We start from the raw sequence: 23,811 nt of genomic DNA, 5'->3' as shown, positions 1-23,811 counted from the left end.
TAATAGAAAACTCTTGATGGCAGTGGCCCCTCTTACTCCAGCAAGTATCCAAGTGTCTATTCTAGAAGCTCTCATCAGAGAAGTCCAGATGGTGAATAGAGCTCTCAATGTCATCTCTGCTGTGCATGGGTGTTTGTGTGTCTGTGTCTAGATGAATATTAAAAGATACCCAGTCCTCTTCCATCTGCTCACCCAGAGTACTCTCAAAATCAGACCTGTAATAAGTGAACAGTGAGCAGAAAAGTGACTCCATGTTTGTCCAAAATGCCTTGCTTCTACCTGGTGCCTCTTCCAGTACTTTCTGCTGCCCATGTTTCCTCTCTGTACCTTCTCTCAACTCAATACTGTCACCAGATTTCTCTGGCCTCTCCAGCTCTCTCCATTTCCTTTAGAACATTAGCCTTCTGATCAACTCTTATGATGAGTCACTCTTTTGCCCCCTCAATATATGTTTTCATTTAAATTAGAAACATTCATGCTTCACCTCTCAATCCCAGCTCCCTCTCCCACCCTTCCTCCCTTGTCCCTCCACCAGCCCTCGCTAGCCCCCACCCCCAATCCCCACATCATTCCCCAGGGAGGGTGAGGCCCTCCTTGGGGGATCTCCAGAGTCTGCCACTTCATCCAGGGCAGGACCTAGGCCCTTCCCCATGTGTTCAGGCTGAGAGAGCATCCCTCCATGTGGAATGGACTCCCAGATTTCATTCGTATGCTATGGTAAACACCGATCTACTACCTAAGGGCCCAGAGATTTCTGAGGCCTCCTCACTGACACTACATTCATGGATTCTGGATCAATCCCCTGTCGACCTCTCAGCCATCAGTCTGGGGTTCATGAGCTCCCCCTTGTCTGGTCAGCTGTCTTTGTGGGTTTCACCAGCATGGTCTTGACCTCTTTGCTCATCACTCCTCCATCTCTGTCACTGAGTTCCAGGAGTTCAGTTCAGTGTTTAACTGTAGGTATCTGTTTCTACTTTCATTAGTCTCTGGATGAAGGTTCTAGGATGGCATATAGGATAGTCATCAACCTTATCATCAGGGATGGGCTATTAATGTAGTCTCTCCGCTACTGCTTAGTTAGACAGTTGGCGTTATCCTCGTAGATCTCTGGAAATCTCAATAGAGTCATCTCTCTCCTCAAACCTATAATGACTCCATTATTAAGGAATCTCTCATCCTGCTCTCTTCTATTCTTACCTCGACTCAACCTTCCTGTTCCCCCACACCTTCTTCTCCCCTTCTCTTATCTCCCTCTCTTTTTTCTGGATCCCTCTCCCCTCCCACAATGTTCCCAATCTTCTCAGGATGTCTTGCCTCATTCCGCTTCTCTGGGGTATAATGCATATCTCTTCAGAACCTCTCTGATTCCCAGACTCACTGGCACTGGGATTGTAGGCTGACACTCCCCTGATCCATGTCTAAAATCCATATATGAGTGAGTACATACCATGTTTGTCTTTTTGTGACTGGGTTACCTCACTCAGGAGGGTTTCTTCTGGTGCCATCCATTTGCCTGCAAATTGCAAGATAGTTTTATGCTGAGTAGTACTCCATTGTGTAAATGTACCACATTTTCTCTATCCACTCTTCAGTTGTGGGACATCTAGGTTGCAGATCTAGCTATTACAAATAATCCTGCTATGAACATAGTGGAACATACATCCTTGTTGTATGAATGGGCATCTTTTGGGCATACACATAAGAGTGTAATTGCTGGGTCTTGTGGTAGACTGAGTCCCATTTTTCTGAGGACTCTCCATACTGATTTCCAAAGTGGCTGCACGAGTTTGCCCTCACCCTAGCAATGGATGAGTGTTCCTCTTACTCCACATCCTCTCCAGCATAAACTGGCGTTGGTGTTTTTGATTTTAGCCATTCTGACAGTGAATACGATGATATCTCAGAGTTGTTTTGATTTGCATTTCCCTGATGGCTAAGGATGTTGAGCATGTTGTTAAGTGTCTCTCAGCCATTTTAGACTCCTCTATTGAGAATTCTCTATTGAGTCCAGTCCTCCACTTTTTAATTGGATCCTTTGGTGTTTTGGAGATTTGCTTCAGTCACTCTTGTTAGCACATCTCATTTTGTATCTCATGCCTTCTGTTTTTCTAACATCTTGCTGTACCGGTCATACGGTTCTCTGTGTCTCTGCTCTCTTTGATAACTCCTTAATTAAGTGTGAACTAATCTTTGGCTGTGGTGTTTATGAAACCTTCATTCCATGTATTCTGTCTCTGCTGATTATGCCTTATTAGGAATGTAGTCCAATCAGCTATGATGTTTGATATATATTAGTATATCATCACCTGTTTCTCAGAAACAAGTCATTCTCTTTTATTTATCACACTTTTTAATAAAGTTAGAAACTCTACAGATGCATGAATAGTCAAAGCTTAGGTACCTCTAATAGCACATTCAAATAAACGAACAATTTTTGCTTTTTTATGATGTCTTTGAATTATATTCCCATGTACCTAGATGCTTTCTGCATATAAAATTCTCATTCCTGTTCTAACGAATACAAAGTGTTTCTTTTTAAATTACTGCTGAATTTTAAGGATAATTTTAGATGCAATTTACTTCATTCATGATTTGAAAATGATTATATATGTTCTCACTCCCTAATACATCCTATTGTTTGAATGCTGTTAGAAATTGTCGGTAGTCTCTATTGTCTTTCTGTAAAGCCTCCTTTCCCTAGTTTTTATATGCAGAGTCTTGATCAAGAGCCTCATTACCTCTCCTGGAAGAATGATGAGCTGGCTCTTCATGCTCATCGCCTTGCCAAGTGAGCACTTTCATAGTTATCTTTTAAAAATATGTCTCTCTGGATAAGGTACTTTTAAACTGAGAATCATTCAATGCCTTGAAAAATAAAGCATAATCTATTTCTGCTTACTTTCTCAGGAAAAATTACCCAACTCCCTGCAAAGCTCCAGCACTTGTCCCTAAAATGGCATTCTGTTCCTCAATGCCATGATTTCATAGGTTGTGTCCTTAACCTGGAATGCTCTGATGTGGTCTGGTTTGCAAAATCCCATCTGCCCTGGATTCTTTATAGATTGACCACTCCTCAGTTTTCTGTAATCATAGACATATTTTATTATGTAAAGTTCAAATTTCATCAAAAGTATTTGAGGGCAAATCATATTTCCCACTAAGTACAATAGCTTCTAGGAGCTCATAATTTCTGTGGATGCATTCGAGCAAGTGACTCCCGTGACACCAGGTTAGCTACACTCTGACCCTCCTTGTGAATCATCTGCAAGGAATTGAATGTTCTCTTCTGGGTGTGTAAACCATCACCACAGCACTGAGAAGTTAAATGACTGTGATGTGGAATTGTCCTGGCATAGTGATGCTGTGGGTTTTCACATGAGTTTGACCTGTCAGAAGAACAGTTATTCTATTTGAGAATATTGAAAAATATGTTTATGTTTGCTCCTAATCTAAACTGATAACTTTTGACTTGGGAATACAAAACAGCAGAACCATTTGAACTGCCTTTAGTGAAATAAAAACATTATGACTGACAATCAGCATGAAGACTGCCCAGTTCTTCTATTTTCCCAGGACTGTCAAATGCAGACGGATAGGTGGTACATTTGGAGAACCGCCTTTGCCAACAGTGAGAGACAGTTCAGAGAATGAAATTCAGGAGCAAAATCTGTGTTCGTGTTTCCTATACTTGGTGTCAGGAAGAGCAGCAGCAGATAGAGTCACATCTTCTTCCTAGGTATCAGGTGACCTTACTTTATCCTTTGTTCTTTTATTGTACCAAGAATCTAAATCAGAAATTTAAATCAAGACATGTATTACCAGCACACAGTGTAGGGAAATAATGGAGCACATGCTGAGACCTTAAAAAAGATGAGAACTGTCCTGACCTGTCTTTGTCCAGGAACTTACCAACTGTTTACCCATTAGACAGTTATCCAAAGTGAATCCTGAGGGCAGAATGATTTGGATCTCTTTTGGGAACTGCCCCCAAAGAAAGAAAAATCACAAATAACTCAAGAAGATATATTAGTAATTAATATGAAGATGTGTTGGTTACATTAGTGGTTACAGAGACATTCCTGGCATGAAGCAATTTGGAATTTGTTTTGATGGGTATAAGGCCTATCTGAACAGAGGGCATGGTGGCAAAAACACTGAATGGCTGCTCACATTATGTCTGTACTCAGAAAACACAGAGGGGTGCAATGTCTTAGCCGGCTTTCTGATTCTTTCCTCTTTTATCCATTTTAAGACCCAGTCTACAGGTGGTTCCTTCTTCCTAACTATTGAAACACCCACCTGTACCCACTCAGAAGTATGTGTCAAGGTTGATCCAAAATCCAGTCAGGTTGGTGATGTAGAGTAGGCATCATAAAAGACTTTTCAAAAAAAAAAACGACATTTGTAAGTACTAACTACAATGGGATGATATATAAGCATGCTCATGAGAATGCTGTATTTGAGATCAGCTATTCTGAATTTTAGCATGTCAGAACCCAGCAGCCCTTTGTGCATATGATGCATCTCCATTTAAGAAATTGAGTAGAGAAACAGGCCGGCTTCCCGGCCTGTGCTCCAGTGCCTGCAGATCGCCTGGGACCTGCACAGAGCTCCCAATCCCGGCGGGAGCCAAGCACCCAGACCCCAGGTCTTCTCTCCCACCAACGAGACCAGGAAACCAGAGGACCCAGGGAGACCAGGGGAGTAGCTGTTCTGGATCAAGTACAACAGGACCCAGCATAGGGTCCAGGGGACCAGGTAAGAGGATAAGCGCCCCAGATTCCTGTTCTTCTTCTCCACCCACGGGACCAGCATTCAGACAAGGAATAGAAGAACCACCAGATTATTGGACTTGCTAGCACCCACCAAAAGGGAACTCTGGTCCCCAGACCAGTAAGGGGCTCTTTCTGTACCCACTAGAAGAAGAGATGGGAAAGAGACAATACAAAAACACAGTCAGCAACAGAAAAACAAATATGACACCGCCAGATTCTAGAGACTCCACACCAGCAAGACCCCAACATTCCAATGCGGACGAAGCAGAAGAGAACGACCTAAAAGCACTTTCATGAAAATGATAGAGGCCCTAAAAGAGGATATTGGAAAAATCCCTCAAAGAAATGGAAGAAAAAACAAACCAAAAAATGCAAGAATTGGAAGAAAAAACAAACCAAAAAAGGCAGAAAATGGAAGAAGAAATGAAGCAAAAAATGCAAGAAATGGAAGAAAAAACAAAGCAAAAAATGCAAGAATTGGAAGAAGAATCATACCAAAAAAGGCAGGAAATGGAAGAAGAAACAAAGCAAAAAATGCAAGAAATGGTAGAAAAAACAAAGCAAAAAATGAAAAAAATGGAAGAAGAAACAAACCAAAAAAGGCAGGAAATGGAAGAAGAAACAAAGCACAAAATGCGAGAAATGGAACAAAAAACAAACCAAAAAATGCAAGAAATGGAAGAAAGAACAAACCAAAAAATTCATAAAAGGCAACAAACGGACGAACAGATAAACAGAAAATTGCAAGAAGCAATGCAAACACTGCAAGGGTTGAAAACTGAAATAGAGTCATTAAAAAAAACACAATCTGAAGAAAGGCAGAAAATAGAAAAGCTGAACAAACAGACAGGCACTACCAATACAAGCATTACCAACAGAATAGAAGAGATGGAAGAGAGAATCTCAAGTGTTGAAGATACGCTAGGAGAAATGGATTTATCAACCAAAGAAAACCTTAAATCCAACAAATCCTTAACACAAAACATCCAGGAAATATGGGACACCATGAAAAGACCAAACCTAAGAATAATAGGTATAGAAGAAGGAGAAGAAATCCAGCTCAAAGGGGCAGAAGGCATATTCAACAAAATCATAGAAGAAAACTTTCCCAACCTTAAGAAAGACATGCCAATGAAGGTACAAGAAGCCTACAGAACACCAAATAGAGTGGACCACAAAAGGAAGTATCCTCACCACATAAAAATCAAGACCCCAAACATACAGAATAAAGAAAGAATATTAAGAGCAGCTAAGGAAAAAGGTCAAGTAACATATAAAGGCAGACCTATCAGAATTACACCTGATTTCTCCATGGAAACGCTGAAAGCCAGAAGGTCCTGGATAGATATTCTACCTACACTAAGAGACCACGGATGCCAGCCCAGACTACTATACCCGGCAAAGCTCTCAATCACTATAGACGGAGAAAACAAGATATTCCATGACAAAACTAGATTCAAGCAATATGTGTCCACTAACCCAGCCCTACAGAAAATTTTGGAAGGAAAACTCCAACCCAAGGAAGCTAACTACAACCAGAAAAACATAAGCATTAGAGAATCTCTCTCTACCAACAGCCAAAAGAACAAAGGGGTGAAATTCCACACATAATTCCACCAACAACAACCATCGCAAATCGAAGAAGGATGAGCAATCATTGGTCATTAATATCCCTCAATATTAATGGCCTTAACTCACCCATAAAAAGACACAGACTAGCAGATTGGATTCGAAGACAGAACCCTTCCTTCTGCTGCATACAGGAAACACACCTCACCCTTAAAGACAGACATTACCTGAGAATTAAAGGTTGGGAAAACATTTTTCAATCGAATGGACCCAAGAAACAAGCCGGGGTAGCAATCCTAATATCTAACAAACTAGACTTTAAAATAAAATCAATCAAAAGAGATGAAGGAGGTCATTACATACTCATCACAGGTGAAACCCACCAAGAGGAAGTGTCTATTCTGAACATCTATGCCCCAAATACAAAGGCATCCACATTCGTTAAAAAAACATTATTAGAACTTAAATCTCATCTAATGCCCCACACAGTTATAGTGGGAGATTTCAACACACCACTCTTACCACTAGACAGGAATACCAAACAGAAACTCAACAAAGAAGCAAAAGGGCTAATAGAAGTAATGACCCAACTGGGATTAACAGATATCTATAGAACATTTCATCCACATAAAAAAGAATATACCTTCTTCTCACCACCACATGGAACCTTCTCAAAAATCGACCACATACTTGGCAACATATCAAACCTCAGCAGGTACAAAAAAATTGGAATAACTCCATGCATCTTAGCAGACCACCATGCTTTAAAATTAGAATTCAACAACAACACAAATTGCAGAAAACCTACAAACTCATGGAAATTGAATAATGCTCAACTGCACCATCCCTGGGTCAAAGAGGAAATAAAAAAAGAAATTAAAGACTTCCTCGAATTCAATGAGAATGAAGACACAACATACCCAAACCTATGGGACACTTTGAAAGCAGTGCTACGGGGAAGTTCATAGCGCTAAATGCTCACATGAAGAAACAGGAGAACAGTTATACCAGAGAATTAACATCACAGCTGAAAGCTCTAGAACACAAAGAAGCACACTCCCCAGGAGGAGTAGACGCCAGGAAATAATCAAATTGAGGGCTGAAATCAATAAAGTAGAAACCAGGAAAACAATACAAAGAATTAACGCAACGAAGAGTTGGTTCTTTGAGAAAATCAACAAGATAGACAAACCTTTGTCCAAACTTACCAAACAGCAGAGAGTGAACACGCAAATTAACAAAATTAGAAATGAAAAGGGGGACATAACAACAGACTCTGAGGAAATCCAGAGAATCATTAGGTCATACTTTGAAAACCTGTACTCCACAAAATTCGAAAATTTAAAGGAAATGGATGACTTCCTGGACAGCTATCAATTGCCAAAACTAAATCAAGAACAGATAAGCAATTTAAATAGACCTATAACCCCTATGGAAATAGAAGCTGTCATCAAAAGTCTCCCAACCAAAAAAAGCCCAGGTCCAGATGGCCTCAGTGCAGAATTCTACCAGAAATTCAAAGAACAGCTTATACCAATTCTTCTCAAAGTGTTCCACACAATAGAAGCAGAAGGGTCTTTACCAAACTCTTTCTATGAGGCTTCAATAACCTTGATCCCCAAGCCACATAAAGATACAACCAAGAAAGAGAACTTCAGACCAATATCCCTCATGAACATTGATGCAAAAATACTCAATAAAATACTGGCAAATCGGATCCAAGAACACATCAAAACAATCATTCACCACGATCAAGTAGGTTTCATCCCAGGAATGCAGGGATGGTTCAACATACGAAAATCCATCAACGTAATCCACCATATAAACAAGCTGAAAAACAAAAATCACATGATCATCTCACTAGATGCTGAAAAAGCCTTTGACAAAATCCAACACCCCTTCATGATAAAGGTCTTGGAGAGATCTGGGATAACAGGGACATACTTAAACATAATAAAAGCTATATACAGTAAACCAACAGCCAACATCAAACTAAATGGACAGAAACTCAATGCAATTCCTCTAAAATCAGGAACAAAACAAGGCTGTCCACTCTCTCCATACCTTTTCAACATGGTACTTGAAGTTCTAGCTATTGCCATACGACAACAAAGGGGGATCAAGGGGATACAAATTGGGAAGGAAGAGGTCAAACTTTCACTGTTTGCAGACGATATGATAGTTTACATCAATGACCCAAAGAACTCTACCAGGGAACTCTTACAGCTGATTAACACCTTCAGCAAAGTGGCAGGCTACAAGATCAACTCAAGAAAATCAGTAGCCCTACTATATACAGATGATAAAAGGGCTGAAAGAGAAATCAGAGAAACATCACCCTTTACAATTGCCACAAACAACATAAAATACCTTGGGGTAACGCTAACAAAACAAGTGAAAGACCTGTATCGTAAGAACTTTGAATCTTTAAAGAAAGAAATTAAAGAAGCCCTCAGAAAATGGAAAGATCTCCCATGCTCTTGGATAGGTAGGATCAATGTAGTAAAAATGGCAATCCTGCCAAAAGCAATCTACAGATTCAATGCAATCCCCATTAAAATCCCAGCACAGTTCTTCACAGACCTTGAAAGAACAATAATCAATTTTGTATGGAAAAACAAAAGACCCAGGATAGCCAAAACAACCCTGTTCAACAAGGCAACGTCCGGAGGCATCACCATCCCTGACCTCAAGCTCTATTATAGAGCTATAGTCCTGAAAACAGCTTGGTATTGGCACAAAATTAGACAGGTAGACCAATGGAATCGAATTGAAAACCCGGGTATTAACCCACACACGTACGAACATCTGATCTTTGACAAAGAAGCTAAAAATATACAATGGAATAAAGAAAGCATCTTCAACAAATGGTGCTGGCATAATTGGAGACTGGCATGTAGAAGAATGCAGATCGATCCATGTCTATCGCCATGCACAAAACTTAAGTCCAAATGGATCAAAGACCTCAACATAAATCCAGCCACACTGAACCTCTTAGAAGAGAAAGTGGGTGGTACCCTTGAACGAATTGGTACAGGAGACAGCTTCTTGAACATAACAGCAGTAGCACAGGCAGTAAGATCAACAATTAATAAATGGGACCTGCTGAAACTGAGAAGCTTCTGTAAGGCAAAGGACACAGTCAGCAAGACAAAAAGGCAGCCCACAGAATGGGAAAAAATATTCACTAATCCCACATCTGACAGAGAGTTGATCTCCAAAATTTACAAAGAACTCAAGAAGCAAGTCTCCAAAACACCAAAGGACCCTATTAAAAAGTGGGCTGCAGAACTAAATAGAGAGTTTTCAATAGAGGAGTCTAAAATGGCTGAGAGGCACTTGAGAAAGTGCTCAACATCCTTAGCCATCCGGGAAATGCAAATCAAAACAACTCTCAGATACCATCTCACCCCTGTCAGAATGGCTAAAATCAAAAAAACCAATGACAATTTATGCTGGAGAGGATGTGGTGAAAGGGGGACACTCCTCCATTGCTGGTGGGGGTGCCAACTGGTTCAGCCACTTTGGAAATCAGTGTGGAGATTCCTCAGAAAAATGGGAATAAACCTACCACAAGACCCAGCAACTCCACTCTTAGGCATATATCCAAAAGATGCCCATTCATACAACAAAGAGGTCTGTTCCACTATGTTCATAGCAGCTTTGTTTGTAATTGCTAGAACGTGGAAGCTACCTAGATGTCCCTCACCTGAAGAGTGGATAGAGAAAATGTGGTACATCTACACAATGGAGTACTATTCAGCAGAAAAAAATAATGGAATCATGAGATTCCCAGGCAAATGGATGACACTAGAAGAATCCATCCTGAGTGAGGTAACCCAGTCACAAAAAGAGAAACATGGCATGTACTCTCTCATATATGGATTTTAGACATAGATCTGGGGAGTGCCAGCCTACAATCCTATGTCCAGAGAGTCTGGGAAACAGAAACTTTATTTAGTGGCTGATCGAAGAAGAGGCAGACTCCCTTGGTTAAGTACTGAGCTGAACTCAAGAAAGCCAGTAACAGAGAGGGAGGACTGATGATCAAAGGGATTAAGACTGGGCTGGTTTAACCCCCAGAAACAGCTGACCAGACAAAGGTTAACTCTTGAATCCCAGGCATTAGCCTGGGAAGCCAGCATGGGACTGATCAAGACCCCCTGAATCTGGGTGTCAGTGAAGAGGCCTAGGGAATCTATTGAGCCTTGGGCAGCAGATCAGTACCCATCCCAAGTATACACACGGACTTTGGACTCCAATAGAACAATGTGAGGTGCACTCTCACCCAGAACTCTTGGGAAAGGGTCTAGGCCCTGCCCTATATGAAATGACACACTATGGACACCCCCATGGAGGGCCTCACCCTCCCTGGAGAAATGAGAGGATAATGGGGGGGGGGGGAGGGCATGGGAGGAAGGGAGGGAATGGGAGAGGGACCTGGAACTGACTTGTGAAGCAACCTTGATTCTTATCTAAATTTAAACTGGAAAATAAAATAAAAAAAAAATAAAAAAAAAAGAAATTGAGTAGATATTCACCTGATGTCACCCAAAGCTGATTTAAATTATTTTTATAGTTTTAAAAATATGGATAGACTGTACAGGAGCATACACACACACACACACACACACACACACACACACACACACACACAAACAAGTGAAACATGCTCATTAACTATGGAGAAATTATTTTTTTGAGACAGGGTTTCTCTATATTGTTTTGGAGGTTGGAACTTGCTCTGTAGACCAGATATCTGCCTGCCTCTGCCTCCTGAGTGCTGGGATTAAAGGTGTGTGCCACCAGCGCCCGGCAGAGACTTGTTTTCAATGATTATTGATAAAAGAATTTACAAGGTGTATACATTTCAGAGACAGTTACTTCCTCTAAGCGGAGTATTTGCTTTGGAAAATAAAAGATTGTATAATATCAAGTTTGATTATAACCATAAAAGTGTTGCTAAGGTGACTAAGGCTACAGTTTTAATTTAAAATAAGTCTTTTAAATGAATGTGGAAATACCAGATGATAATTTATTTGACTTGGTTGGTCAATAGGCCACTGTAGTCATACTAAAACAGCAAACTTCAGGAGAAAAAAATATGATGGGAAGAATTCATCTATAACTTTTCATAAAATCTCAATGTTTTTATTGTTGATGTTGTTTGTTTGTTTTTATTTTTATGTTGTTTGTGTTTCACTTAGGTTCCATTGAAACACAGCATTCTTCTAGAAAGTTCTCATGTTCATTTCTTACACAGAACTTTACTGTTCTATGAATTAAATGCTGAAGTAATTTATTCTTAAGTTTTCATTTATTTTCAAGATGGGACTTCCATTTACATCATTGGTTTCCAATTGTCTGTTTTGCATTGAAAAAAGATTGTTGTGGTTCCATTCCCGGTCACATGTCTCATATGATATTGAATTATGTTTGATCTAAAAACATTAGAATTCATTTTGGGGGAAACTGGTCTTGGTGGCATTCTTTGTTTTGTTTTGTTTGTTTTTTGGTTTCTCGAGATAGGGTTTCTCTGTGACTTTGGAGGTTGTCCTGGAACTAGCTCTTGTAGACCAGGCGGGCCTCAACCCAGAGAGATCCTCCTGCCTTTGCCCCAAAGTGCTGGGATTAAAGGCATGTGCCACCCCCCCAGGGGTGGCATTCTTATAATCAAGAATTTGGATGCTGAAGCAGGAGGATCCCCAGTTTGATGCCAGCCTTAGCTTTCTTTGGATGCTCAAAGCTGTCTAAACAATATAGTTAGACCTTGTCTTCCAAAAAAAAAAAAAAAGAATGTTTCACTTTAGTAATAAATACATTACTTAATATGCATATATTGCCAATGAAAATAATTTTAAGTATTTTAATATTTTGATTCTTGTTTTCTTTAGCTGCATACATACAAGAACATTTTACATATACACATGCACACATAAAATACTATTATGATTACTATATGATTCACAAACATTTGAGAGTAAGCGGTATTGACAGAGGGTTCACTGCTTAATTTTCCATATAATTTCCAAGACAAAGGACTTTATATTATATTCTGTTCACTTGTGTGTACATGTAGTTATCATGGTGTTGATATTTTCATTCTTTTGTATGTTTTAAGAACTTTCTGGAACACACACACAAACACATACACACACATTATTGTGTTTTAGCTTACCTTGAGACAAAGCTGAAGACATGGGATATATTTGATAACTTATTTTAAGCATGAAATTAAGGCTAACTTCTCAAGTAAAACTGAAATTATTTATTTTGTGTTCATTAACTGTCAAAGATGTTCATAGACATCCATTAGTGCCATATTATTATTAGAAAAACTATCAGTAAGCAGTGTAAATAAGATGTTATTATATGAATGTATTTTGAAACCACTTCTTGCCATTTTTCTCAAGGCAGTCTTGACTCAAGCTATCTTTCCAATCCAGTCAGATTCACACACTCATCTATCTAGGCTACAATTAATTTAATAAGGGAAATTATATTGAAATATTAAACTCATGAATGAGCTTTTAAAAGTTAACATAAGATTTTGATGCCTTCTTTATCTGTTATATGATACCATATAGTTTTTAAACTTTTCAATTCATAGACAATTGTAAAGTTAAAGTGAGATTTCTACTTGCCTTTTTCATAAATAATAAAGCTTTATTATTTTGTGAGAAGAATGGTATTGAGCTTTCCACACATGCTCCACCCCATGAATGCTTAGGTTTTTTACTCTCAGCAACTCTTCCCATATAGTGTGATTTTACAATGAGTCTAGACAGACACACACTCATCTCCTGCCATCCAAAACCCATAGTTTAACTTCACTCTTAGTATTTCTATACTGTGAATTTGGATAAATGTATAATGACATATTTTAGTATCTTACAAAGCTATTCATGTCCTAAAAAAACCCTCCATGTACTCTTCTTCATCTCCTATTCCCCAGTCTGGAAACCTTGTTGTATGTCTAGTATAAATGCCACTTGACTGTTCTTTTAGCACATTGTTGGTCTCTATTAGGTTGTATTTTGTCAAACACTTTAACATCTATGTTCATGAGAGGTAATGATCTATAGTTAGCTTATCTTTTAATAGGATTTAAATGCTACATATATTCTGATTTTCACCCATGGATTTACCACTATTGTTAGGTTCTTTATGCATGCTGTGATAGAAATTCACTCAATAACTCCCCTCCCCCACGTCTCACTGTAATTTGATGCTTTTTTCTGATGTGAAAGAACTGTTTTCTTTATAATCACAAAGTGTTTACAAATATAGAGGAAATAAGGAGTATGTCTTTATTTACAATGTGTTCAATGCACACTTGAACAAATTCCTGAAATCATTCTATCCGTTTGGTGAAAAAATGGAATAATGTCTTTAAAATAATTATATATAATTTAATCAAAAATTTCATCTTGGACTGTATTCTTTTGGACAGTGCTGAGCTGCTTTTAAATTCAAAGGTCATGAATATTGCTATATTTAATACAGTTCCTTTCATTCTGTCATATCATCAAATTTGAATGGAATGGAAGAGAAGAAAGCATTCCTTTTGTGATGTCTACATCACTTTAAATACAAAATCAAATATGTGTGTTCCCAACACAGTAGGGACTTCCATGATGTTCTGTGAGTGTTAGGTGTAGGAGTTGTACTGTAGATGGATCTACAGTGCTGAGCACCCCACAAGAGCTCTGCATCTGACAGTTTCAGCTTTAGTTAATAGTCTCAATCTGCTGCAAAAAGTTTCTTTGTAAAGGGAGAGATACTGTGCATATCAGTGGGTAGAAGGATAAGTAAGAAGAATGCAGTTAGGAATTATACTGGTTTAGAAAAGTAGTGAACATTGTGTGGATTTATGCATGTTGCTTCTGGTTAGGAAGAGGGTATATGAATACAATTATTTCCTAAAAAACAAGTAACAATTTTTAAAGCTCCCAATGTTCTTGGAAATTTCATTCTTATTTATTATTAGCATACCTTCACCAGAGTAGTTTTATAAAGATCTAGACTAGGAGGATAAAAATGCCTATGTTCTTGTAATTTACAGTTGAAAACTTAATTCACTAACCTATTTCCATGTATAGCCAGAGAAAAAGTGTGAGTTACTTAGAATTGTGCCAGTTTTCTTTAAGAAACTGATATGTAAATTACTGTTAATAGTTACACCCAGGTTGTTATGCAGTATCTTAGACTCATGGCTTTTGCCATAGGTGAAATTCTGCTGCTTGTACCTGAAGGTGGTTGCCTGGTTGGCTTCCTACTGTATCCATATGCTGTTGCTTGGAAGAATCCCAAGACTCTGCTTTCTATGCCTAGGAGTTCAGCATAAACACTATGAGGCTCATGGTGGGAAGAAGTAGACTTCTTTTATTTTCATTAAACTTGTTTTAATGGGTCTCAAAATTCCATGACAGATTTTAGTTGTTTTACATTTTTAAATATTGATTTTAAGCCGAGCTTAGTGGTGCACGCCTTTGATCCCTGCATTCCGGAGGCAGAGGCAGGAGGATCTGTGTGAGTTTGAGGCCAGCCTGGTCTACAGAGCAAGTTCCAGGACAACCTCCAAAGCAATACAGGGAAACCCTGTCTCAAAAACTACAACAATAACAAAAAACCCAAAAATATTGATTTTAAAGATTAATAACTTAAAACTCATACACACACCAAATAAAAACACAAAATAAGTAATGAGTGGTCCACAAATCATTGTTTCCTTTTGAAGTTTTACAGTGCATTATTATCATTAAGCAGTCTATTTTACTGTTAAGTCTAAGTAGCCAATGTAGACAAATGGCTCTGAAACCTTCCTCCACCACTGAGTAGGACAGGTGCCTGGTGTTAGAGGTAATATGTATTAGCCTTCTCTGCTTTCTGGGCATATTTAGTGACCTTGCTAATGCCAGCAGCCTTCTTTTCCACAGCCTTGATGACATCCATAGGTACTGTCTTGCTCAACAACACAGTGGAGGATAGTCAGAGAAGCTATAGACACACATAGGCTTGCCCAGGGCTATGTCAACAATGGCTGCATCACCAGATTTTCGGAATTAGAGTTCTTTATGTTGAAGCACACATTGTTCTGGGAAGGGCTTCACTCAGAATTTCATGGTGCATTTCAGTAGATTTTATCTCAGTTGTGACATTGTCTGGAGCAAAGGTAGCCATCATGCCTGGTTTGAAAACACCAGTCTCCACTTGGCCCACAGGGACAGTACCAGTACTATCAATTTTAGATGTCCTGGAGGGGCAGTTGCAAAGGTTTGTCAGTTGGATGATTTAGTGGCAGGAAACATTTAAAGCTTCCAGCAGTATGGTCCCACTAGCACTCCCATCTCTACAGGTGTCTTCCCATCCCTTGAACCAAGGCATTTTGACACTTGTCTCCAGCATGCTTTCAAGATTCCACGAGATATTGACAGAAATGCCACTATGTCAGGATTGTAGCCAATTTTCTTGATGTAAATGCTGACTAACAATTCCCCCTCTTTTCTTCCTGTAGGGTAGCTTGTTTGAACTTGTCTTGTTGACACCAACCATTAGCTGTTTCACACCCAACATGTAAGCCAGAATGGCATACTCAAAGGTTTGTCCATTCTTGGAGATACTAGCTTCAAATTCACCAGCACCAGCAACAACACTCAGGACAACACAGTCAGACTGAAATGTGTCTGTAATGATGTTTTGGTAAAATCTCTGTTTTCTGGAGTATCAGTGGTAGTCACATAATTTTTGCTGGTCTCAAATTTCCACAGGGAGATTTAATAGCAATACCACACTGATGCTCAACTCTAAGTTTATCCAAAATAAAGGCATACTTGAAGGATCTCTTTCCCATTTTAAAAGCTTCCTTTTCACATGTTTGATGGTCTGTTTGCCAGTTCCACCACATTTATAGATGAGATTGTCAGTGGTGGTGTGCTTGCCCAAATCTCCATGTTGAGTGATGGCAATATTGATGCCTTTTTCTTTCCTGGTTTACTTTCGAGTTAGCAATGGTTTTCACAATACCTGTGTTCTGACAACAAACTCATTGTTAAAAAATAGTAGGAGACCCTTGGTGGGGGATGCCCTTCTGTATATATGTTTCTTTTACTGGTTGATGCATGAAACATAAAACACTGTTTGGCCAATAGCTGATAGAGGCAGGAAGATAGGTGGGACTAGGAAATGAGGAGAATTCTGGGAAAGGTAGACAGAGAGGGTCACCTTGTAGAGAATGGGAAGATAGGACACACCAGATGTTCTCTGATAAGATACATAGATTAGTAGTTATGACAATAATTAAGACAGAACTGGCCAATAAGAAGCCCTAGATATTGGCCAACAGTTTAATAATTAATATAGCATCTGTGTGTTTATTTGGGGCTGAATTGGCAGCAGGACCTGGTGGGACAAGAAAGTCCAGCAATAGACCTTACTGGAAATCATCTACAGAGCCAAGGATCAGCAAGAGAAAAGAATGTGTGTATGCCCCTGATCTTGTCATGGTCTTACAGGGAAACTTATCATGCCCAGGGCATACAGTGGGGGAACAGGAGCAGATGACTGAAGCTTAGCCTGGGGTTAGTTGTTGGCTGTGTAAATGTCATGTTTGAAAATGTCATCAGTTCAGCATTTGCATATCTTATAACTCATGGGATGTTACAGTTCCCTGTGATGGTGAAAGAACCCCGAGAGAAGCTAAGCCTGGGTGGCCCCTCCTTCCAGAATACGAGGAAGTTCCTATAAGCTAGTCCTTTCTATGACACAAAGAGTACTACTGGTTACCTTTAGAGAGACCTGTGCCTTGTATTACAAAATTTGGCCATTTAGAGAAAATTAAACTTTAATGAGATGCAAAATCTAAACAAACATGAATGCTTTTCAATAGTTGGAATGTGGTATACTCATTACCTTTGTTAAATCACACAGTCACATTTTTATACACCTGCTGCTGTGCTCCCAAATGGCTTTGTCAATGTTTTCATTTCCTTGGTTTTTTTTTTTTTTGAATGACTGTTCCCGTTTGTCTTTTAAAAACTTTCATGTCCAGTGCCCAACATTGGGGTTCCTTTGCTTTGAAGATGGCCGCTATCAGAACTTCTCAGGTGACTTTCTCACTCAAAATGTTCAGTCTATGCTGTCCTTTAACAGCTAGCTGCCTATCAGACATGTCAATTGTTATAAACAGTGTGTGTTTGGTTTAAATGCTATGCACTAATTAATTAGATTGTGAAGACTTTGTGGGATATCAATGGCAGTTTAGGTTCTTGTCATCGAAGCCGTAATACAATGTGTGTGGGAGAAGCATTATTCAGGCAATGATTTTTTTTGTGAGGTGCAATGCGCTATTTTAATGGGGTTGTTGTATGTAGAAAGGATTGTTTATCCTCTGTGTCTCTTGCTGACAGACAGGAGGCTTTCAAAGGACTGGTAGTTATAGTTACTTATGTGTTTTGTTACGTCCAGAGTGAGCATTTAACCTTGATTCTCATAGACTGTATAACTAAATGGCGATCTAATCTGCTTGTGCGGGCCTCAGCTAGACACTTACCTTTCCCGAGCTTCTGACCCTGCAAGGCATAGCCGCAGCTGGGGCGGACTAGTGCCACTGCCCTTGCCTTGACCAGGGTTCTTACCCACAGGGAACAAGGCTGGGTTCAGTAAAAGCATGAATTAAAGGAGTGTTCAATTAAAACAAGAGGGAGCAGAACAGGATAGTGACCTCAGTAGACAAAAGCCTCATGCTTTTATAGTTCTTTTCCACACAATTTGAGACCTTTGATTCCAACGTTATCTGAATTTTCCTTAGGGAGCACAATTAACGGGCCAAACTTATGACTGGTCTTCACTACCTCTGTAGCACAAGGGAGCCTGTTCGTTCCCCCATATTTTTGGAGAGTAACCAATCACCTTTTGAGATAGCATTAGTCAGGTTCTTAGTCTTATCACTTAAGACTGTTCAGACATTCCATTTTAGGTATTAGCTTATCCAAGGAGTATCTTCCTGGAGATTACCATATTTATTTTCCCAAAGTTACTTATCTGAAATCTCTGGAATACCTTCTGGAATATCCAAAATAAAATCCACAAATTGGAAACTTTTCAGAATTTATGTGACTTTTAAATTGGCTTTGATTATTAACCCTAGAGTTTGTGAAGTTTGTTCAAATTATAATTCACAAGCAGCTAAAATAAAGAGAAGTTATGTGATCGGGGAGGCTCTGTATCACACTTAAACTGAAGGTTATGAGTGCCTTAACCACACAACACAAAGCCACCTATTGAGTGGCAAATCTGTCAAATATGATTGCTTTTACAATATTTGAGAATTTTACATATCTGAATTCCAGTGACATAGTTTCATTTACTTTAAAATGTATAAATCCTCTGCAGTAGAAATGTGTTTTGGAATGTTTTCATTAATAATGACTAAATAATTTTAAAAGTAATTCTAGGGGATATCTTGTTGCTTGGCTATTCGTATTATTTTTTATTCATTAATAATATCTGTCTGAATAAAGAGAGAAAATGAGGCAAAATAGGGTGTTTGCTTAGCATAGGAATAAGAAACAAGAACCATGGATCTGTGCCCCTTTACCATTAAAGGGAAACAAGGGGCCTTAGAATGCCTACATGATAGAGACCAAGTTGAGCATCCATTAGATACAAAACCATAATATTCTATTATACCTAGAATCCCAGATGGCCATGTTTGGTGCCTGCATCTACTTAAGGCTTCTGAGATACAGGTTAAGAGAGAGGTGCTGATGGAGAGAGGATGATTCCCACAGAGGCATGGGGCAGTGATGCACAGGGTCCAAGGAGGGCCATGAATTTCAGGTGACTGCTTTCATCATCCAGTTACCAGGAACAGGGTGGTAGTCATGGGACTGAAACAAGCTCCAAAAGCTAGACTCACAAAGGTATTGCTTAATACCTGTTTGGTGTGGTGCTTTGGGAGTCTAAGGACATTTGGCACTTCGTTTGTTCCTGTGTTTGTATCCATGCTGTGCAGGCGTGAAGCTTGGAGAGTGCTCAGTGAATGTGGAACATGCTGCCTGTCTCCAGACATTCTGGAAAACACCAGCTGCATGACAATTATCCCCCTGTTGCTTTCCCATCTCTAAACTGAGGTCCCCTAACAAGCTAGTTTCTCCACTGCCCCAGACTTTCTCCAGTCATCAATGTTCCTACTGCCTTTCCTGTCGATCTTTAACAGTCTGTGCCTCTTGAAGCAGAAACTTTTTTATCCTGATGGTGGTAGCGACTAGTGAAAGATAAGTAACTTACCTGAGAGCTTTTCTACCCTGATTTCTCCAATAAGAAACTTTGACAGGCTTTAACAACTTTTTGTTTGTTTGTGTAAAATCTTGCTAGTATTTCTCCTCTATGAACACAGTTTACATTTCCATTTGTTGTTGTTGTTTCTTTTAGAACATCATCAGGCTGAGATAAAATGCTTCAGATAATCTGTGACCTATCTTTTGTTGTTCAATATAGAGTTTTGTATAACATAGCATTAAAACATATTTAAATAAAGTATGCTGGGCTAGGAGGGTGGCTCAGTGGGTAAAACACTTATCACACAGTCATGTGTGTAATCTTTACATGTCTGTAATCTCAGCAAAAACAAGTTAGTTCTTGGAAGTCTAGGTCTATCTAAGGTGGGATATGTAGGACTGCAAAAGTCAAATATGGTGGAAGATGAGAACAAATACTTAATTCTCCTCCTCTGTGAGATGAGATCCATGGCACACACATATCCACATACACATATCAATACAAATACAGGACAATACACACACACACACACACACACACACACACACACACACACACAAAGTGTCTTGAAGATGTGCGGTCCTAGTGTCATTTGGGTTTAGTACCAGACCTGTAGGAAATCAGAGCAGTGCTGTTTCTGTTCAGTTTAGGAGATCTCTGGGAGAAAAGAAACTTGTCAAACTCTCTTGAAACCCCTTGACCACAGAGGCTTATCTTGGGAACAAAATGCTGAAGAAATGCACACTTCCTTTGTAGTAGCTGCTGTTTCTTGCTGGGTGGCCAGGGCTCCCAAATGCGTGCCCACTGAGGTAGTCTTAATAGGGAATTGCTGTCCTGTCACTGAGGTGTACCTTTAAGGCCTCTTGTTCTTCCGACTGATGATATTCCAACCCAAACTATTGTATTTTCCACCTAAGGGGAGGTTATGGCTTCATAGACTTATGTGTCAAAACAAAATTGTATTCAGATAGGGGAAGTATAGTATGCCCTCATTTACCAAAGAAATGTCTGCCTCTCCTTATTTTGTATCTTGCTATTTTAACAAGCAATGTCGACTGCTATGTTTTACCTTAAAAGCACCCATACATTTCCAACCATTTAACAGAGTTTGCAGTAACTGTAAGAAAAATATCCCCTTCTGCACTGTGCTCCTCAGTCTCCCTAAGCTTAGCCTGTACTTCTCTTGCTTCCTGCCTTTAAACATGTTTGTCATTTTGAAGATTTTTTTCAGGATTATGGGTCAAACATATTTCTTGGATTTCTACTCTTCATCAAATCGTGTGACACCGTAACTGGCCAGCCTTTTGGATATCGGGATCCCATTACCTCTGTATCTGTCTCCCCACTTGTCACCCCTCATCTTTAGTTCAAGCTTTTATTCCCTCCTCTTTCAATCACTGCATTTGCCAGGTAATCTTGTGCCCTGTCTGTTTCAATACCCCCATCTTCATGTGTCATGTAGAAGAGTTTTAAAATGTACTGTAGTCACATTTAAACTAATATTTTACACCTGTCGTAAATGGTCCTTATAATTACTATTATAATGGAAATACTACCAAACATTACCTTATATTACAAAACAACCCATTTTTTGCCACTTCCTCTCATGTGTTCTTTATCTCTATAATTGACAGCACCAACTGCTCTTATCCATCAGCTCAGATACCCAAATCATAATCCTCTGCCTACTCTCACTCCCCACTGATCATCTGGTTGACCCGATCTCTTTACTGTTTTGATCCCATCACCTATCTGCCTGTCTCCCCTCTTGTCATCCCTCATCTTTAGTACAATATTTTATTTCTTTCTCTTTAGATCATTGCATTTTCCAATTAATCTTGTGCCCTGACCCCCAGATCCTTATACAAATTTGCTCTGGACAATTCCAAGTGATTTGATGTCTTTGGTAAAGTGTTTATTGGATATTCCATGTAAAACATCATAGAATCATTAACTTGTCAAGTGGTTTTGCAGGTTTTCCTTATAAATATTGCTCCATCTGCTTGCACAATGCCTAGAGTGTTTGGAGTTCTGATGCCACTGGCCCTGCAAGAAATCTTATTACTCTTTCCAGACTCTATGGGTTAGCAGTTATGCCATTTAAGTAGGAAAAACAGACATTTTAGATATTTGCTAAAAACACACAAGGGAGTAGGGATTGTGATTCTTTCCCCTTAAAGTGATGGGCGGTAAATTTAAGTTAGCATTCTGCCAAAGAGCATTAGAACATTTTGTTTCTGTTAATTGTTGTCATTAGCAGTGTGTTGTGTAGACTTTTCTCTACATTGTTATTTTACAGAAAGACTTATTAAAACACAAAGCTGGCACACTTACTTCTGAATATTATTATTAGTGTCTTGTTCATGCACCTTCTTCTGATGAAAGCCCCAACTCTGTTGTGCTTGGAGAAAGCCTTCAGTAGCCCCACATGCTGCTTCATGTTGCTTCTCTGGCCTTCTCTATTCAGGATCATATGTATCTGAACCAACCAAGATACATAATTAAAATGTGATGATCCAAGGAGATGTCTCCTTGTGCAAAGTTACTGACAGGCAAACATGAGAGCCTGAGTTAAAGTCCCCAGATTCCACATACAATATTGATAGGTAGTCACAGTATTTATAATCTAGCACTCCTACAGGGAGATGGTAGGCAAGTACAGGAGAATGCCTGGAAGCCGGTGGGCCACTAGCCTGGCATACACAGAAGAAAAACAACAAAAGAGATTTGTGTCTTAAGGAAGGTGTATATACCAGATATTGACCTCTGGCTTCCACACATACATTCTGTGGCATGTGTACAATCCCTGGCCCCCCAAACAAATGATGAAATATATTTAAGATGAAATTCTGAGTAATAAGAATCATATTGTGATTCATCAGTAAACAGATGATAGCCCAGTATTTGCTAAGATGAAGGGTCATGCCTAATGCTGATCCCCATGGCTACACTTATACTTTCTTGCTGTCTTCATACCACCATAGTTAATGCATCTGAATACCCAACTAGCAACATTGGAGAGCTTTTAAAACTACTGATATTTTCATTTGTCCTTGAATCACTGTTTTAAGTACATCAATGCAATTTGATCTTTCTTCTGTAAATGTGGGGAGAAAACAGACAGGCACATGAATTGCTTTTCCTGTCAGTTTCCATGGTAATGGAGCTTTCTATTTGTTTAGCCAGGAAGGAACACTAGCCGAGTCTGGTTTGTTTCCTTAGCACATGAAAGCAAACACACACATATGTAAATACACATGCAAGCACACACACATGTGTACACAGCATGAAGTTTTACCTTCCCAAATGTTACCAAATCTTGACTCAACCTTAATGTTACTTTCTGCTCCAGTTAATTTGTACTACCCCTTATGTTTCCTTCATCAGAAACAAAGACTCTGTAAACTCATATGTATGAGAAATCCTCACTGAATGAGAAAAGAAGAAATGTATTATGATTTCAAGCACAATGCATTCTTCATGATTATCTAGACTTTTCTAATAGCTGGGATTTCAGTAAGTTTAGAAGTAAGTCAGTTTCAATTTCTATTTTTACCTATTGTCTCACCTTGTTATGTAAGTATGTGCCATCCACGGAAAAGGACGAGATATCAGCACCTTCCATTTATTTCAGCACCAATCCGCACACAAGAGTGATTGACTGTCAGTATTGTTTGTTATTTGGATAAACAAATTGGATCATTTATACTGAGAAAATGGATTAAACCTGTCACCTAAAAGGAGGAGTTTTCAAAATATTCCTCAGTGAGAGCTGGATGGATTTGTTTATATGATTTACAGTATGATATAAGAAGTGATTCTCTGCTCATGGGTAATAAATACCTATTCCTACCTACACCAGCTTGTTATTCTCAGCATCCTCAGTTTTCCGTGGCTATTCTTTGATTTTCTTTTGTTAAGATTTTATTTCATTATTCTTAAGTGTGTGTATGTGTGTGCTTGTGTGTGTGTGCGTGTGTGTATGTGTGTTTGTTTCCAGTTATGTGTATACGAGTGACAGTGCCACAGAAGTTGCCTATGGAAATCAGAGGTGTCAGATCACCCAACATAGTGCTGGGAACTGAACTCCAGACCTATGGAAGAGCGGATCATGCTCTTAACAAATGAGTCATCTCCCTTGACCGTGTTCTTTAACTTCCATGTTACTGTGCCGCATCACCCTGTA

At 39.2% G+C, this 23,811-nt stretch overlaps 1 protein-coding gene and 1 pseudogene across 1 annotated transcript in view; one reads left to right on the top strand and one right to left on the bottom strand.

Moving 5' to 3' along the window:
- The window catches only part of Chsy3 (chondroitin sulfate synthase 3), a 232,624-nt gene that overhangs the window by 60,066 nt on the left and 148,747 nt on the right, over nt 1–23,811 (top strand). The window lies entirely within an intron of this gene.
- LOC121138903 lies at nt 15,031–22,065 on the bottom strand (annotated as a pseudogene).

The sequence above is a fragment of the Mesocricetus auratus genome, unplaced genomic scaffold, assembly GCF_017639785.1.
Source record: "Mesocricetus auratus isolate SY011 unplaced genomic scaffold, BCM_Maur_2.0 Super-Scaffold_6730, whole genome shotgun sequence".
NCBI lineage: Eukaryota > Metazoa > Chordata > Mammalia > Rodentia > Cricetidae > Mesocricetus > Mesocricetus auratus.
Note: the sequence above shows the minus strand (reverse complement) of the source record. Positions and strands in the feature narration are given on the sequence as shown.